The sequence below is a fragment of the Mobula birostris genome, chromosome 19 (assembly GCF_030028105.1).
Source record: "Mobula birostris isolate sMobBir1 chromosome 19, sMobBir1.hap1, whole genome shotgun sequence".
Lineage (NCBI taxonomy): Eukaryota > Metazoa > Chordata > Chondrichthyes > Myliobatiformes > Myliobatidae > Mobula > Mobula birostris.
The window spans coordinates 68,286,295-68,304,392 of record NC_092388.1 but is presented as its reverse complement, the minus strand read 5'-3'; the positions used below and the strand labels follow the sequence as shown (position 1 = coordinate 68,304,392).

Here is an 18,098-nt window from a genome sequence, read left to right as displayed (position 1 = left end):
ACCCCATTTGGAGTACTGTGCTCAGTTCTGATCGCCTCACTACAGGATGGATGTGGAAACCATAGAAAGGGTGCAGAGGAGATTTACAAGGATGTTGGCCGGATTGGAGAGCATGCCTTATGAGAATGGGTTGAGTGAACTCGGCCTTTTCTCCTTGGAGCGACGGAGGATGAGAGGTGACCTGATAGAGGTGTATAAGATGATGAGAGGCATCGATCGTGTGGATAGTCAGAGGCTTTTTCTCAGAGCTGAAATGGTGCCACAAGAGGGCTCAGGTTTAAGGTGCTGGGGAGTAGGTACAGAGGAAATGTCAGGGGTAAGTGTTTTCCGTAGAGATTGGTGAGTGCGTGGAATGGGCTGCCGGCAATGGTGGTGGAGGCGGATACGATAGGGTCTTTGAAGAGAATTTCGGATAGGTACATGGAGCTTATGAAAATAGAGGACTATAGGTAAGCCTAGTAATTTCTAAGGTAGGGACATGTTCGGCACAACTTTGTGGGCCAAAGGGCCTGTGTTCGGCTGTAGGTTTTCTATGTTTCTATTATACATGAGCCAGTTACCCAATGAGCAATCAACTGCTTCTGTCTTTCCGATGTAGGCAACCATTTCTGCTATATTTTTATTATCACCAGATACTCACTGGTTATGAACCTGTGAATTCCATATTCTGACATTTTAAAAAACTTCCAAAGTATGTGCTGCTCTCCTTTTTTTTAAATTTGACCTTTCAGTGCTGCTCGTCAACAGGTTGGTAGCCATTTGGGTTCTTTTTAAAAGTACCTCCTTGTCACTGTCGTATATTGTAGCTTCAAAACATTGAACTAATTAAAAGGAATCACGGTAGTCTGAAATGTGAGTCGAACTTTGTGTTTACTTTAAGTGAAGCATGCACATATCACATGGTAGCATCATGGCATCTGCAATTCATGTATTTTTACATATAAACATAATGAATTATAGAAACGAGAAAGAATGATTAATCAAACAGTATATTTACAAGATGACTCAAATATTAAATACACGGCACTCCTGAAACAGAGGGAATATTTGTGGGGTAGACATCAACACAAACACACACACCTGTACACACACACATGCACAACTAATGGCTGTCTGCATCACTTCAACAAGATTTCCAGCATCTGCCATGTTCTGTAGCTCACAGTTGAAGCATGTTTTATCAAACCCCTCTCTTCTCTGTTATCTTTCATCTCCAGCTGGGTCGGCTACGTTGCCTCTCTCAGCCAGCACCTGAGAAAATCAGTAGTTAAAGATCCAGCATCAAACTGATAGGTGAGCATGCAGCAGTGATCACTGTCCACTCGAACATTCTTGCCACTCTGTCCAGGGGAATCAGAGACACACAATAAGCACAGGGTCAGAGAGTCATAGAAAAGTACAGCAGAGTATCAGGCCTTTCAGCCCATCTAGTCTGTGTTGAACCATTTAAACGGCCTACTTCCATCAACTTGCCACACATATCCCGACCATCCATGTACCTATCCAACCTTAGCTTAAACATTGAAAGCGAGCTTGCATGCACCACTAGTGCTGACAGCTCTCACAATCCCCTGAGGGAAGAAGTTTCCCCTAATGTTCCCCTTAAACTTCTCACCTTTCACCCTTAACCCATGACTTCCAGTTGTAGTCCCACCCAACCTCAGCAGAGACACAGCAGAGTGCAGATGTTGGAATCTGGAGCAACAGGAAACGGTGCTGGAAGAACCCAATGGGGCAGGCAGGACCTGTGGGGGAAATGGACAATCATTGTTTTAGTTCGAGATCCTTAATCTGGACTGTAAGATCGAGCGGAGGCAGCCAGTGTAAAGAGGTGAGGGGAGGGATGGAGCAAGAGCAGGAAAGCAATAGGTGGATCCAAGTGAGGAGGGAATATCAGCAGATGGAGGTGAGGAGAGTGGGAATAACGACAGGAGCAGGGAGATGGTGGCTGGAGGTGACAAAGGCCGGAAGGTAATGGAATCTGATAGATGAGGAAGGTGGGACGTGGAAGCAAAACATGGCAATAAGTGTCACAAATCCTGAAAATGAATAAATAAAGCAAAAGTCTCCCTCTAGATCAGGGTTTCTCACCCAGAGTTCTGCAGAACCCAAGGTTGCTAGAGGTTAAATGAGAGATCATGATTAAAATAAATAAACATGGTTTGTGGAACTTTGTGTGATGCTAGCACTTGCATGCTTGGCAGTACGGAGCATCCCCATAACAACCTTGTTAGAGGTCCCTTGTTTACTTAGCTAAGTCCATTCTCCGTTTTTGACGCAAGATAGGGGAGGCCAGTGGTAATTGCACGGAGGGAGGACAGTAGGCTGATAATTGGTGATCACTGTATTACACAGAGGGAGGACAGTAGGCTGATAATTGGTGATCACTGTATTGCACAGAGGGAGGACAGTAGGCTGATGAGGAGCGTGAAGTGCGTTTTCCAAGCATTGAATAGACTCATCCAACTTGGGCTGTGACGTCAGCCTCTCCCTTCCGAATTATCCAGGTTGATGAGTCAACAGATTTCACCAATAAATGTCATGTTGTAGCATTTTCAAGATTTGTAAATGATATGAAATTCAAGAAAACTTTTTCCATTGCAACATCAGTAAGACGAAAGAGCTGATTGTGGACTTCAGGAAGGGTAAGACAAAGGAACACATACCAATCCTCATAGAGGGATCAGAAGTGGAGGGAGTGAGCAGTTTCATGTTCCTGGATGTCAAGATCTCTGAGGATCTAACCTGGTCCCAACATATCGATGTAGTTATAAAGAAGGCAAGACAGTGGCTATATTTCATTAGGAGTTTGAAGAGATTTGGTATGTCAACAAATACACTCAAAAACTTCATAGTAGTATGGAGGGGCTATTGCACAGGACTGAAAGAAGCTGCAGAAGGTTGTAAATCTAGTCAGTTCCATCTTGGGTTCTATCCTACAAAGCATCCGGATATCTTCAGGAAACAGTGTCTCAGAAAGGCAGCATCCATTATTAAGGACCTCCAGCACCCAGGGCATGCTCTTTTCTCACTGTTACCATCAGGTAGGAGGTATAGAAGTTTGAAGGCAGACACTCAATGATTCAGGAACAGCTTCTTCCCCTCCGCCATCCGATTCCTAAATGGACATTGAACCCTTGGATACTACCTCACTTTTTTAATATACAGTATTTATGATTTTTGCATGTTTTTTAAAATCTTTTCAATATACGTATACTGTAAGTTATTTATTCATTTTTTAAAATTTTATTTATTTATTTTTTCTCTTCTGCTGCTAAGTTAACAAATTTCATGTCACACGCCAATGATAACAAGCCTGATTCTGATTCTGAACCAAGCGAAGGGCAAGATATATTTAATGTTTTGTCCTCATATCTGGAAACAGAAGATCTGTCTTGGAGGAACTGTGTTGGTATCTGTACTGATGGTGTCCATTAATGGTCAGCTCTGTGAGAGGTTTTGTTTCTCTTGTACAAAAAGGGAACTCCTGGCGTTGTCACCACACACTGCTTTCTTCAGAGAGGGGTGCTGATGTCAAAAACTCTTGGACATTAAATGAAAAAGCTTTGGATGATGCTACAAAAATGGTTAACTTTATTAAACCTCTCTCCTCCCCCCACTGGGAAGGTCAGATCACAACCTGGTGCATCTAAAATCCTGCTACGTGCCTCTGGTGAAGAGTAAACCTGCAACCTCGAGGACAGTGAGGAAATGGTCGGAGGAGGCTTATGAGGCACTCCAGGATTGTTTTGAGGTGACAGACTGGCAGGCACTCTGTGAGCCACATGGAGAGGCTATTGATGGGCTCACAGAGTGCATCACTGATTACATCAACTTCTGTGTGGACTGCAATGTTCCGACAAGAACTGTCCTTTGTCATTCAAATAACAAGCCATGGGTGACAAAGTACATTAAGGACATCTTGAACGCTAAAAAGAGGGTGTTTAGAGATGGAAATAGGGAGGAGCTGAGGGCGATACAGAGTGACCTGAAAGCCAGGATCAGGGAGGCTAAAGACAGGTACAGGAGGAAGCTTGAGTGGAAACTCCAGCAGAACAACAAGAGAGAGGTCTGGAGGGGGATGAGGACCATCACTGGGTTTCGGCAAACTAGCAACAGAGGAGTTGAGGACAGTGTGGACAGGGCCAATGAACTTAACCTGTTCTTTAACAGATTTGACATTGTGGCCCCTGCCCATCCCCCACATGAACCATCTGTTGTCGGCCCCCAACCAACACATATTCCACTCTCCCCTCCTACCCCTCCTCACAGTCCCCCACCCTGCTCTCATGACTATACCCCTCCCCCACACAAAACCACCACGGTGGGCTTCACAGCTGAACAGGTGAGAAATTAGAAATGTGTGCAATAAAGGAACAGCAGTTATAATGGGTGACTTCAATCTACATGTAGATTGGGTGAACCAAATTGGTAAAGGTGCTGAGGAAGAGGATTTCTTGGAATGTATGCGGGATGGTTTTTTGAACCAACATGTCAAGGAACCAACTAGAGAGCAGGCTATTCTGGACTGGGTTTTGAGCAATGAGGAAGGGTTAATTAGCAATCTTGTCGTGAGAGGCCCCTTGAGTAAGAGTGACCATAATATGGTGAAATTCTTCATTAAGATGGAGAGTGACATAGTTAATTCAGAAACAAAGGTTCTGAACTTAAAGAGGGGTAACTTTGAAGGTATGAGACGTGAATTAGCTAAGATAGACTGGCAAATAACACTTAAAGGATTGACGGTGGATATGCAATGGCAAGCATTTAAAGGTTGCATGGATGAACTACAACAATTGTTCATCCCAGTTTGGCAAAAGAATAAATCAAGGAAGGTAGTGCACCCGTGGCTGACAAGAGAAATTAGGGATAGTATCAATTCCAAAGAAGAAGCATACAAATTAGCCAGAGAAAGTGGCTCACCTGAGGACTGGGAGAAATTCGGAGTTCAGCAGAGGAGGACAAAGGGCTTAATTAGGAAGGGGAAAAAAGATTATGAGAGAAAACTGGCAGGGAACATAAAAACTGACTGTAAAAGCTTTTATAGATATGTAAAAAGGAAAAGACTGGTAAAGACAAATGTAGGTCCCCTGCAGACAGAAACAGGTGAATTGATTATGGGGAGCAAGGACATGGCAGACCAATTGAATAATTACTTTGGTTCTGTCTTCACTAAGGAGGACATAAATAATCTTCCGGAAATAGTAGGGGACAGAGGGTCCAGTGAGATGGAGGAACTGAGCGAAATACATGTTAGTAGGGAAGTGGTGTTAGGTAAATTGAAGGGATTGAAGGCAGATAAATCCCCAGGGCCAGATGGTCTGCATCCTAGAGTGCTTAAGGAAGTAGCCCAAGAAATAGAGGGTGCATTAGTGATAATTTTTCAAAACTCGTTAGATTCTGGACTAGTTCCTCAGGATTGGAGGGTGGCTAATGTAACCCCACTTTTTAAAAAAGGAGGGAGAGAGAAACCAGGGAATTATAGACCGGTTAGCCTAACGTCAGTGGTGGGGAAACTGCTGGAGTCAGTTATCAAAGATGTGATAACAGCACATTTGGAAAGCGGTGAAATCATCGGACAAAGTCAGCATGGATTTGTGAAAGGAAAATCACGTCTGACGAATCTCATAGAATTTTTTGAGGATGTAACTAGTAGAGTGGATGGAGGAGAACCAGTGGATGTGGTATATTTGGATTTTCAAAAGGCTTTTGACAAGGTCCCATACAGGAGATTAGTGTGCAAACTTAAAGCACACAGTATTGGGGGTAAGGTATTGATGTGGATAGAGAATTGGTTAGCAGACAGGAAGCAAAGAGTGGGAATAAACGGGACCTTTTCAGAATGGCAGGCGGTGACTAGTGGGGTACCGCAAGGGCTCAGTGCTGGGACCCCAGTTGTTTACAATATATATTAATGACTTGGATGAGGGAATTAAATGCAGCATCTCCAAGTTTGCGGATGACACGAAGCTGGGTGGCAGTGTTAGCTGTGAGGAGGATGCTAAGAGGATGCAGAGTGACTTGGATAGGTTGGGTGAGTGGGCAAATTCATGGCAGGTGCAATTTAATGTGGATAAATGTGAGATTATCCACTTTGGTGGCAAAAATAGGAAAGCAGATTATTATCTGAATGGTGGCCGATTAGGAAAAGGGGAGGTGCAACGAGACCTGGGTGTCATTATACACCAGTCATTGAAAGTGGGCATGCAGGTACAGCAGGCGGAGAAAAAGGCAAATGGTATGCTGGCATTTATAGCGAGAGGATTCGAGTACAGGAGCAGGGAGGTACTACTGCAGTTGTACAGGGCCTTGGTGAGACCACACCTGGAGTATTGGGTGCAGTTTTGGTCCCCTAATCTGAGGAAAGACATCCTTGCCATAGAGGGAGTACAAAGAAGGTTCACCAAATTGATTCCTGGGATGGCAGGACTTTCATATGAAGAAAGACTGGATGAACTGGGCTTGTACTCATTGGAACTTAGAAGATTGAGGGAGGATCTGATTGAAACGTATAAAATCCTAAAAGGATTGGACAGGCTAGATGCAGGAAGATTGTTCCCGATGTTGGGGAAGTCCAGAACAAGGGGTCACAGTTTGAGGATAAAGGGGAAGCCTTTTAGGACCGAGATTAGGAAAAACTTCTTCACACAGAGAGTGGTGAATCTGTGGAATTCTCTGCCACAGGAAGCAGTTGAGGCCAGTTCATTGGCTATATTTAAGAGGGAGTTAGATATGGCCCTTGTGGCTACGGGGATCAGGGGGTATGGAGGGAAGGCTGGGGCGGGGTTCTGAGTTGGATGATCAGCCATGATCATAATAAATGGCGGTGCAGGCTCGAAGGGCCGAATGGCCTACTCCTGCACCTATTTTCTATGTTTCTAAGACAGTTGAAACATCTCAACCTAAGCAAGGCTGCAGGACCGGATGGTGTCAGTACCAGGGTGATCAAAGCCTGTACCCCTCAGCTATGTGGACTACTTCGCCATGTCTTCAACCTGAGCCTGAGGCTCTGGAGGGTTCCTGTACTGTGGAAGACATCCTGCCTCGTCCCTGTGCCGAAGACGCCATGCCCCAGCGGCCTCAATGACTACAAACCGGTGGCATTGACCTCCCACATCATGAAGACCCTGGAGAGACTTGTTCTGGAGCTGCTCCGGCCTATGGTCAGGCCACGCTTAGATCCCCTCCAGTTTGCCTACCAGCCCCGACTAGGAGTTGAGGATGCCATCGTCTACCTGCTGAACCGTGTCTACGCCCACCTGGACAAGCCAGCGAGCACTGTGAGGGTCATGTTTTTTGACTTCTCCAGTGCGTTCAACACCATCCGCCCTGCTCTGCTGGGGGAGAAGCTGACAGCGATGCAGGTGGATGCTTCCCTGGTGTCATGGATTCTTGATTACCTGACTGGCAGACCACAGTACGTGTGCTTGCAACACTATGTGTCCGACAGAATGATCAGCAGCACTGGGGCTCCACAGGGGACTGTCTTGTCTCCCTTTCCCTTCCACCATTTACACCTTGGACTTCAACTACTGCACAGAGTCTTGTCATCTTCAGAAGTTTTCGGATGACTCTGCCATAGTTGGATGCATCAGCAAGGGAGATGAGGCTGAGTACAGGGCTACAGTAGGAAATTTTGTCACATGGTGTGAGCAGAATTATCTGCAGCTTAATGTGAAAAAGACTAAGGAGCTAGAGGTAGACCTGAAGAGAGCTAAGGAACCGGTGACCCCTGTTTCCATCCAGGGGGTCAGTGTGGACATGGTGGAGGATTACAAATACCTGGGGATATGAATTGACAATAAACTGGACTGGTCAAAGAATGCTGAGGCTGTCTACAAGAACGGTCAGAGCCGTCTCTATTTCCTGAGGAGACTGAGGTCCTTTAACATTTGCCGGACGATGCTGAGGATGTTCTACGAGTCTGTGGTGGCCAGTGCGATCATGTTTGCTGTTGTGTGCTGGGGCAGCAGGCTGAGGGTAGCAGACACCAACAGAATCATCAAACTCATTCGTAAGGCCAGTGATGCTGTGGGGATGGAACTGGACTCTCTGACGGTGGTGTCTGAAAAGAGGATGCTGTCCAAGCTGCATGCCATCTTGGTCAATGTCTCCCATCCACTACATAATGTACTGGGTGGGCACAGGAGTACATTCAGCCAGAGACTCATTCCACCGAGATGCAGCACAGAGCGTCATAGGAAGTCATTCCTGCCTGTGGCCATCAAACTTTACAACTCCTCCCTCGGAGGATCAGACACCCTGAGCCAATAGGCTGGTCCTGGACTTATTTCCTGGCATAATGTACATATTACTATTAAACTATTTATGGTTCTATTACTATTTATTATTTATGGTGCAACTGTAACGAAAACCAATTTCCCTGGGATCAATAAAGTATGACTATGACTAAACAAAGACCAGTTCACACGAGAATGTTTAAAAAAAGCTGTGTGAAAATCTGGACAAAGAGCAGACCAGTCTCCTGCCAATCTCTGGGGGCTTAGCAGAGGAACAGTTCTCAAAAGGGTGTTTGAGCTGAAACGTGAATTGTAGGAGTACTTTCAAGAGAATAGTAGGCCAGATTTTGCTGTTTACTATTCTGAAGATGAAGAATGGCTGCAGAAATTAGCCTACCTGGCAGACATTTTTCATCCTAGGAAACAGCTGAACATGTCTCTGCAAGGCTCTGGAGAAAATGTTTTGAGTTTAAGTGACAAGATTCTTGGATTTAAAAGGAAACTGAAATTTTGGAAATATCATGCTGCAAAAGGAAACCTTGAGATGTTTCCACTGCTGCTTGGGCTTGAGAGTAAGAAAGGATGTCAGAAAGTCTCGACTCTTGTTGAAAACCACCTGGAAGATCTGCAGAACAAAATTAAACAGTATTTTTCCTCCCTTTCAGCACATGTGTATGACTGAGTGAAGGACCCTTTCTCTAAATCTTCTGCTCAGCCTGACAACTTGACTTTGAGAGGAGAGGATGAACTTTGCGAGCTGCGGTCTGATCGTGCACTCAGGATGAGATTTACTGACCTGCCCCCGGACAAGTTCTGGATTTCTGTGAGATAAGAGTATCCTGCCATTCATGGGAAAGCAATGAACATTTTGCTGCAGTTTTCAACTTCTTACATGTGTGAGCAAGCTTTTTCTTGTTTAACAAGCTTCAAGAGAGGGATAGAAATCATCTTATTTTAGTTGAGGGTGAAATCTGTGTGTGCTTATCTCAAATTTGACCCAGAATTGAGTATTTGTGCAACATAAAACAAACACGTTTCATATACTAAGCTTATATTTGAGCCTGATCATGTCACTTAATAAGAAAATGTTTTTTCAAAGTTTTGTATAAAGTTGTGACTATATTTTTATTCATGTTGCTTTGGCTTATGGTTTTTAGTAACTTCACTATTCAAAATTGTCAATAAATTTTCATGTTGTAAATAGCATTAATTAATATCAATTTACAACATTTTTACAAATTAAATCTACTGAGCCTACCTTTAGAAAAATTAAATCCCACTTTGGCTTAAACCAGTTATTTAACACAAATTTATTATGTTTGCCTAATGAGTTTAAAAAATTTATGAATGGGAAAGAAAGAGATTAATTTTAAGAAAGGTAAGCTAAGCTTAACTACCTTTTTTTCCCGAGAAACATTGCCTAAAAATTCATTCTCTACTCAGAAGAGCATTGACAAATATTTTTGGATTATTATATCTACAACTTACTGATCATACTACGTATTGTGAGCTGTAGATATAATAATGCTTCCTGAGACCTGAAAATTATTTCAAGAGTACTTCCAGGGCAAAAAGATTAAGAAAGACTGGTCTAGATGTTTGAGTGAAAATTTCAAGCCTGGTAGTGCTGCAGTATTTTGGGTGAAATATAAGACTGAGATAGGGAAGAGTAGTGCCACAGAAGGAAACAAACTCAAAAAAGATTATGTTCTTGCTTTTTCAAAGTTGAAGTAAATTACACCATTAAATTACGTAGAAGAGGAGCAGGAGAGTTTTCCTTGTTGTTCAGTTTGATATTTAAGTCTCAGCCATGACTGTTATTTGTTTGCTAATTGCTGGTGGGAACTCAGTTATGGTCGTGTTCTCTGTATTACAAGAGTGGCAGCAATTCCAGAAGGATGTAAACAGCTCTAGAACTTGATAGTCAATAAAAAAAAAATTAATACTTAATTAATTCTCAGAGGAAGTTTGCAAATATGCAGATTTGGTAAAATCTTTCAAATCTCCAGCATCTGGGGAGTCTGTGGTTAAAGGGAGTCACTGGCACAGAGCTCACGGTGATCGCTGAAGCAGGAGCGCCCTCTGCTGTACAGACAGCTGAGGTTCAGACAGCACTTTTTCACCAGAGCAGCCTCAGGCAATCAAGGTCTTTATAGCTTCTGCCTCACAGTTTCGTACTTCATCTTCCATCACCTACTCACCGTCCCCCTCACCTGTCTTCACTCATGACCTGATAGCTTGTCTTCCTACTTCTGGCTACTTCCTCCTTTCTTTCCAGCCCCGATGAAAGGTCTTAGTCCGGAACATAAGAGTATTTATTCCTCTGCATTGATGCTGTCTGAACTGAATTCTTCCAGCCTTTTGTGTGTGTTGCTCTGGGTTTCCAGAACCCCTTTTGTTTAAATGTTGTTATTGTATCTGTCTCTACCACATTCTCATTAAGTAAACCCAGCAATTTTGATGAAAGTTTTCTTTAAATTGTGCTTAATATTTTTTTGCACTGATTGACAGTGTTGTCTGTATTTCCATTAGACATCACCACCAAAATTAAGTGAGGTAGCAAGAAAATCTACTGATCCAGAGCTGCCCTTCTGCAGTGTCTATGGGTTTATTTGAGCTATGGATGGAACAGTCTTCATTAAAGACAGCATTTCTCAACTAAAACAGCGATCAATATCAATATCTGGTACAAGATCTCTCCAGGTCATGCCATACTTAGCTCTTACAATTAGAAAGTCACAAAACCAAAACTGGCTGCAAATCAAATAAAGGATATTAGGCAGAAAATAAGAAACTTGGACCTGAGGACTGAAGAGGAGGAAGGAGAGACTGGAAGACAGAGGGGCTCGAAGATAAAACTCAAGCACCTAAAGCAGAACTGTCAATGACAGAGTGATTGAGAACATAAAACAGAACAAGACAGCACAGGAACAGACCGTAGGCACACAATGCCTGTGCCAAACATGATCTAATCCCTTCTGCCTGCATGCAATCCATTTCTTTCTGTTTCCTGTCTATCCATGTGTCTATCTAAAAGCCTCCATCAACATTTTCACATTTGCCCCCACTACCACCCTGGAAGCCCCTTCCAGGCATGCACCACTTACCCTGATCCCTTTTAAACTTGCCCTCCCCACCTTAAAGTTACACCCTTTATACCTTGAGAAAAAAGACTCTGCCTACTCTATCTATGACCCTCATAATCTTATAAACTTCTATCAGATCTCCAGCACACCACAGAAAACAACCCAAGTTTGTTCAGTCTAACAGCACATACCCTCTACTCCAGCCTGAATCTTCACAAACATCTTCCGTACCCTCTCAAAAGCCTCCACAGCCTTCCTCTAAAAGACTGACCGGAACTGCATGCAGAACTCCAAGTGGAAACTAACTACAATCTTACACAAGTGTAGCATTATTTTCTGGTTCTGATACTCTAAGCAACCACGCCATCAGCTTTCTTTACCACTCTATCTATTTATGTTATCTCTTTCAGGGAGCTATAGACTTCGACCCCAAGATTGCTCTGTACATTTGAAGAGAGGGAAATTGAGGAATGATCACGGAGTCGACTGTGGAAGATGCAGGTCTGTTGGTGTGGGCAGCAGGTAGATAGAGTGGAATTGATTTACATCAGTTACAGTCACAGACAGCAAGATGGACATCAGCAGCAAGGATAAGGCCGGTTATTGAGAGTTTGAGCTGCCATTTACTATTTGTAAAAGTGAAGTTGCTCTTTCTAAGATCATTCTACATTAAGTTACCCCCTATATTGGCTACTATAAGTTACCCCCTGTATAGGGGATGGTGAGAAGAGCAGAAGGCAGGAGTTGATGGGCCTGTGAGAGCAAATAAGTAGGAGAATGGGAGTGATGAGATTTCTCTGATAGGCACACACAAAATGCTGTAGGATCTCAGCAAATCAAAATGTCAGCTGTTTATTCCCCTCCACAGGTGCTGCCTGGCTTGCTGAATTCCTCCAGCACTTAGCAAGTGTCGTTCAAGATTTGCAGCATCTGCAGAATCTCACGTGTTTAAAATTTCTGAGTGCCAGCATAGACTCGATGGGCCAAATGGTCTCTTTCTATGTCATAAAGAAACAGGAAATTCATCGCAGTGTTGACCTTTGCCTCAGTCAACTAACTTAGGGTCAATAACTGCACAAGTCTTAATTAATTCAAACAATTAACTGATCCAATTTTGTTATATCCAATGGAAATATTAACTTAAATTATATTGTCACAAACAAGGGAAATTCTGCAGATGCTGAAAATCCAAGTAACACACACACACACACACACACACACACACAAAGGAGGAGGATGTTATGAGAATGTAGGGTGACTTTAACAGGCTGGGTGAGTGGGCAGATGCATGGCAGATGCAGTTTAATGTGGATAAATCTGAGGTTATCCACTTTGGTGGTAAGAACAGGAAGGCAGATTATTATCTAAATGGAGTCAAGTTAGGAAAAGGGGAAGTACAACGAGATCTAGGTGTTCTTGTACATCAGTCACTGAAAGCAAGCATGCAAGTACAGCAGGCAGTGAAGAAAGCTAATGGCATGCTGGCCTTCATAACAAGGGGAATTGAGTATAAGAGCAAAGAGGTCCTTCTGCAGTTGTACAGGGCCTTGGTGAGACCACACCTGGAGTACCGTGTGCAGTTTTGGTCTCCAAATTTGAGGAAGGACATTCTTGCTGTTGAGGGAGTGCAGCGTAGGTTCACAAGGTTAATTCCCGGGATGGCAGGACTGTCATATGTCGAAAGATTGGAGCGACTGGGCTTGTATACACTGGAATTTAGAAGGCTGAGAGGGGATCTTATTGAAACATATAAGATTATTAAGAGATTGGACACCCTGCAGGCAGGAAGCATGTTCCCGCTGATGGGTGAGTCCAGAACCAGAGGCCACAGTTTAAGAATAAGGGGTAGGCCATTTAGAACGGAGTTGAGGAAAAACTTTTTCACCCAGAGAGTGGTGGATATATGGAATGCTCTGCCCCAGAAGGCTGTGGAGGCCAAGTCTCTGGATGCTTTCAAGAAAGAGATGGATAGAGCTCTTAAAGATAGCGGAATCAAAGGTTATGGGGATAAGGCAGGAACTGGATACTGATTGTGGATGATCAGCCATGATCACAGTGAATGGCAGTGCTGGCTCAAAGGGCTGAATGGCCTACTCCTGCACCTATTGTCTATTATAAAATGCTGGAGGAACTCAGCAGGCAAGGGGCATCTATGGAAAAAAGCACAGTCGACATTTTCAGCCGACACCCTTCATCAGGAAGTTTGATATTTTTCCTTTTTCACCTGTAGTCCCACAACAACGGGTTAGGGAATCTCCCTGACCCGGGCATGGGAGGTCTTCCTTGCAATATTCAGTGTCCTGAGTTCTCACTGCAACTCTTCAACTTTATTCTTATCAGTTCTGTACTATTGGATTTTTATTCTGTTGGTTCTGGTTTCTCTGGCTCAGCTGTCACCACTTTCCACTGGCTCTAGCCCAGGGCTACAGGTAGCATTACCTCCTTGCAATTTTTCCAAAGAAGATATCTCTGATGTCACTTCTGTGCTTTTTGCTGAATCAGTCTATTTGTAACCCCACAAGTAGTCTCTTATTTGGAAATCTGATTGGCAGATTATCAGTAGGGCCTTCTTTATGCTCACTTTCAAGTACTTCAAAGTTCAAATTAATTTATTATCAAATTACATTTATATCACCACATAGTACCCTGAGATTCATTTTCTTGTGTGCATTCACATAAATACAAAGATAAAATAGCATCAATGAAAAACTGCACAGAAAGACACACAAACAACCAATGTGCAAATACAACAAATTATTCAAATGCAAAAAGGAAAACAAGTAGAAAATAATAATAATAAACAAATAATAAATATTGAGAACATGAATTGTAGAGTCCTTGGAAGTGAGTCCATAGATTGTGGTATCAGTGCAGAGTTGAGATGAGTGAAGTTATCCACTCTGGTTCATGAGCCTAATGGTTGAAGGGTGATAACTGTTCCTGAACACGGTGGTGTGGGACCTAAGGCTCCTGTACCTCCTTCCCAATGGCAGCAGCGAGAAGAGAGCGTGGCCTGGATTTTGGTGGTCCTTGATGGTGGATGCTGTCTTCTTGTGACAGCGCTTGTAAATGTGCTCAGTGCTGGATCAGCTATGCCGTAACAACTACATTTTGTAGGTTTTTTTTCATTCAAGGATCTTCGTGTTTGCACACCAGGCTGTGATGCAATCTGATGCTAACTTTCCACCATGCATCTACAGAGGCTTGTCAAAGTTTGAGATGACATTTCAAATCTCCGTAAACTTTTAAGAAAGTAGAGGCACTGTATGCCTTCTTTGTAATGGTACACAAGACGGGTCCTCTGAAGTGATAACACTAAGGAATTTAAAGTCACTGACCCTCTCCATCTCTGATTTCCTGATGAGGACCGGCTCAGGGACCTCTGGTTTCCTCTTCCTGTCGTCAATAACCAGAATATGACAGCCTCTCTTCCTCTAATCACCTGGCAAGGACTAAGACATTCGGTGTGTCTACTCATCCACTGCCCTTGACTTGTCCCAACTAGCTGTTCCACAGGTTTTTAATTTCTTCAGGTTAAGGGCAGACAACCCCACTACACCAAATTGAGGAAATGCTTCTACATACTCCCCATGTGTGGACTTAAAGTTATCAACTGCCTTCAGCAGAAATGGGCCAGGTCCAGGGCCAGGCATTCCCAGGAGAGCTTTGGGATGTTGCTTTTTTTTGTTGAAGTGGCATCACCCTTTGTCCATGGACTCCCTTATCTATTTATCCCACCTGATCTTTCTCCTGACACCTTACACCTGTCCTCACACCAATTATTACTTCCCGGTGGGATGACACTTTATCTGTGAGACTGTGAACTTTGAGATTGTCTGGGTTATCTGCTGCATCTTGTGCTCTTGGTGCAGCCTCCTCCATTTTGGTGAGCCCTGATGCAGGTTGGGAGACCACTTCATTGAGTGCCTTTGCGCTGTTCACTGCAAAAGGCAGAATCTCCCAATAGCTGGTCAATTCAACTCTGCTTCCCGTTCCCATTTCATCATGTTGGTCCATGGCCACCTCTACTGCCACAATGAGGTCAAACTCAGGTTGAACTCATTCTGTCTGGTTAGTCTCCATCCTGATGACATGAACATCGATTTCTCTAACATCTGGTAATTTCTCCTCCCCTTCTCTCTTTCTTCCATTTCCCCATTCTGTCTACCTTCTCTCCCCTCTTCTCCTCACTGGCCCAACACCTCCTTGTGGTTCCCATCTCCCTCCCTTGTCTCATGCTTCACTCATCTCTATATTAGATTCCTTCATCAGCCCTTTACTTCTTCCACCTATGACCTTCTAGCTTCCTATTTCATCTCCCTCCCCCAGCCACCCACCTTCCCCCTCACCTGGTCTCATATGTCACCTCCCAGTGTCTCACTTCATCCCCCTCTCCCCACCCACCTTCCCTCTCACCTGTCACCTCCCAGTGTCTCACTTCATCCCTCTCCCCCAGCCACCCACCTTCCCCCTCACTTGGTCTCACCTGTCACCTCCCAGTGTCTCACTTCATCCCCCTCCCCCAGCCACCTTCCCCCACACCTGTTCTCACCTACCAGCTTGTACTCCTTTCCCCACACACACCTTCTTATTCTGCATTCTGCCCCCTTCCTTTCTAGCCCTGATGCAGGGTGTCAGCCTGAAACATCAACTGTTTATTCCCCTCCATAGATGCTGCCTGATATGCGAGTCCTTTTAACTTTTTGTGTGTGATGCTCAAGATTTCCGGCATTTCTAGAGTCTCTTGTGTCACCCTTTGCCACTCTGAAGTGATCTCACCATTTTACATACGTAAAATGGGAAGAAATGAGATTATTTTGCAAACATAACTGAATATGTCGTTGCACCCCACACTCAGATTAGCTGTAGAAATAATCAGTCTATCTGCAATTGCCAACCACAAGTCTCAATTTACCAAGTGCCAGATGAGCTTCTGGCTTGGTTAAATATCTGAAGATAAAGGTGCAGAAAATGAGCTACCCAGTCACCGTCACGAACAAGAGAAAATCTGCAGATGCTGGAAATCTGAGCAACACACCCACACACAAAGTGCTGGAGGAACTCAGCAGGCCAGGCAGCATCTACGGATAAAAGTAGAAAAGTGGCCTTCCATCCTCACCTATCAGACTCCCCCTTCTCCAGCCCTGTATCTCTTTCACCAACTTCCCAGCTCTTTGTTTTCTCCTTCCCCTTGTATTTCTCTCTCCCCTCCCCCACATTTTAAATCTACTTTTATCTGTTTTTCTCCAGTCCTGCTGAAGGGTGTCAGTCCAAAACGTCGACTGTACTTTTCTCTATAGACACTGCCTGGCCTGCTGAGTTCCTCCAGCATTTTGTGTGAGTTATGAAATCACCGTTTTCTGTGCAATTGTGAGGGCAGGTTAATTGACGGAGATGTGAATATTTAATTCAGTAGGCTACTCAGAGACTGGTCTGGAAGCTTGTGAGAACAATGCAACAGTTCAAGGACAGTGGCCAAAGAAACAGCTATCTTCAAAGGACATCACCTTTACCACCAACTCAGCATTACAGCAACCCCCTGTTTCAACCCACTCATTGTGTTTCCAGGGACGGAGTAAAAAAGTATATTGTATTTCTGTAGTGCCCTTCATAGCCCTTTATTAGTCCCTTAGGATCAAGAAAAGCTTCTTTCCACTCGAGATCTACCTTCTTTTAGGTACCTGATAGGGCAAAAATGGGTCATGTAAAGTGATCCATTCCTCCTGCTGATGAAACTGAACTTCTGTCTGCTCCCAATGCACAGACTTGAGGCTCCCAGTGCCATCTCAAACATTCGTTCTCCAATTTAAGTGCTCATGGACTAGAGGGGGTGTTGGATTTCTTCATGGAGGCTTGAGCACATCATCGAATCTGCAGACCTGGACCTGGGAGGTAGACCCTGCTCTTCAAAGACAAGCCATTTGCTTATTAAATAATCTTAACAGGACAAAATGGGTCCTTGATTTAACTTCATTTCTGTACTGGCACATAGTCAAAGTTTTGCACACAAGCAATACTCAAATGGCAGAATGGTACAACCATGGCTGACAAGGGAAGTTAAAGCCAATGTAAATGCAAAAGAGAGGCATACAACAAAGCAAAATTAGCAGGAAGATAGAGGCTAGGGAAGCTTTTAAAAACTCACAGGGAGGACCTAAAAGAATCATTAGGAGTGAAAAGATGAAATATGAAATTAAGCTAGCAAACAATATCAAAGTAGATAGTAAAAGGTTTTTCAAGTATGTAAAAGATAAAAGAGATGAGAGTTGACATAGCACTGCTAGAAAATGAGGCTGGAAAAATAATAAGGGACAAGGAGATGGCAGATGAACTAAATGAATACTTTGCATCAGTCTTCACTGTGGAAGATGCGAGCAGTGTGTCAGATGTTGAAGGGTGTGAGTGCAGTTACTATTACAAGGGAGAAGGTGCTCAGAAAGCTAAAATTCCTAAGGGTACATAAGTCACCTGGACCAGATGAACTGCACCCCAGGGTTCTGAAAGAGGTAACGTTAGAGATTGTGGTGGCGTTAGAAATGATCTTTCAAAAATTATTGGACCCTGGCATGGTGCCAGAGGACTGGAAAATTGCAAGTGTCACTCCACTCTTTAAGAAAGGAGGAAGGCAACAGAAAGGTAATTATAGACCAGTTAACCTGACCTCAGTGGTTGGGGAGATGTTGGAGTCAATGGTTCAGGATGTGGTTATGGAGTACTTGGTGACACAAGACAAGGTAGGATAAAGTCAGCATGGTTTCCTTCAGGGAAAATC

At 43.8% G+C, this 18,098-nt stretch overlaps 1 long non-coding RNA gene across 1 annotated transcript; it reads right to left on the bottom strand.

Moving 5' to 3' along the window:
* Positions 1-873: 873 nt before the first annotated feature.
* On the bottom strand, positions 874-17,706 carry LOC140212371 (uncharacterized). Its single transcript, XR_011889703.1, has 3 exons — positions 17,008-17,706; positions 1,616-1,745; positions 874-1,340 (listed from the first exon to the last, which is right to left on the bottom strand). It is a non-coding gene; the product is annotated as an uncharacterized lncRNA (long non-coding RNA).
* Between the last annotated feature and the right edge of the window lie 392 nt (positions 17,707-18,098).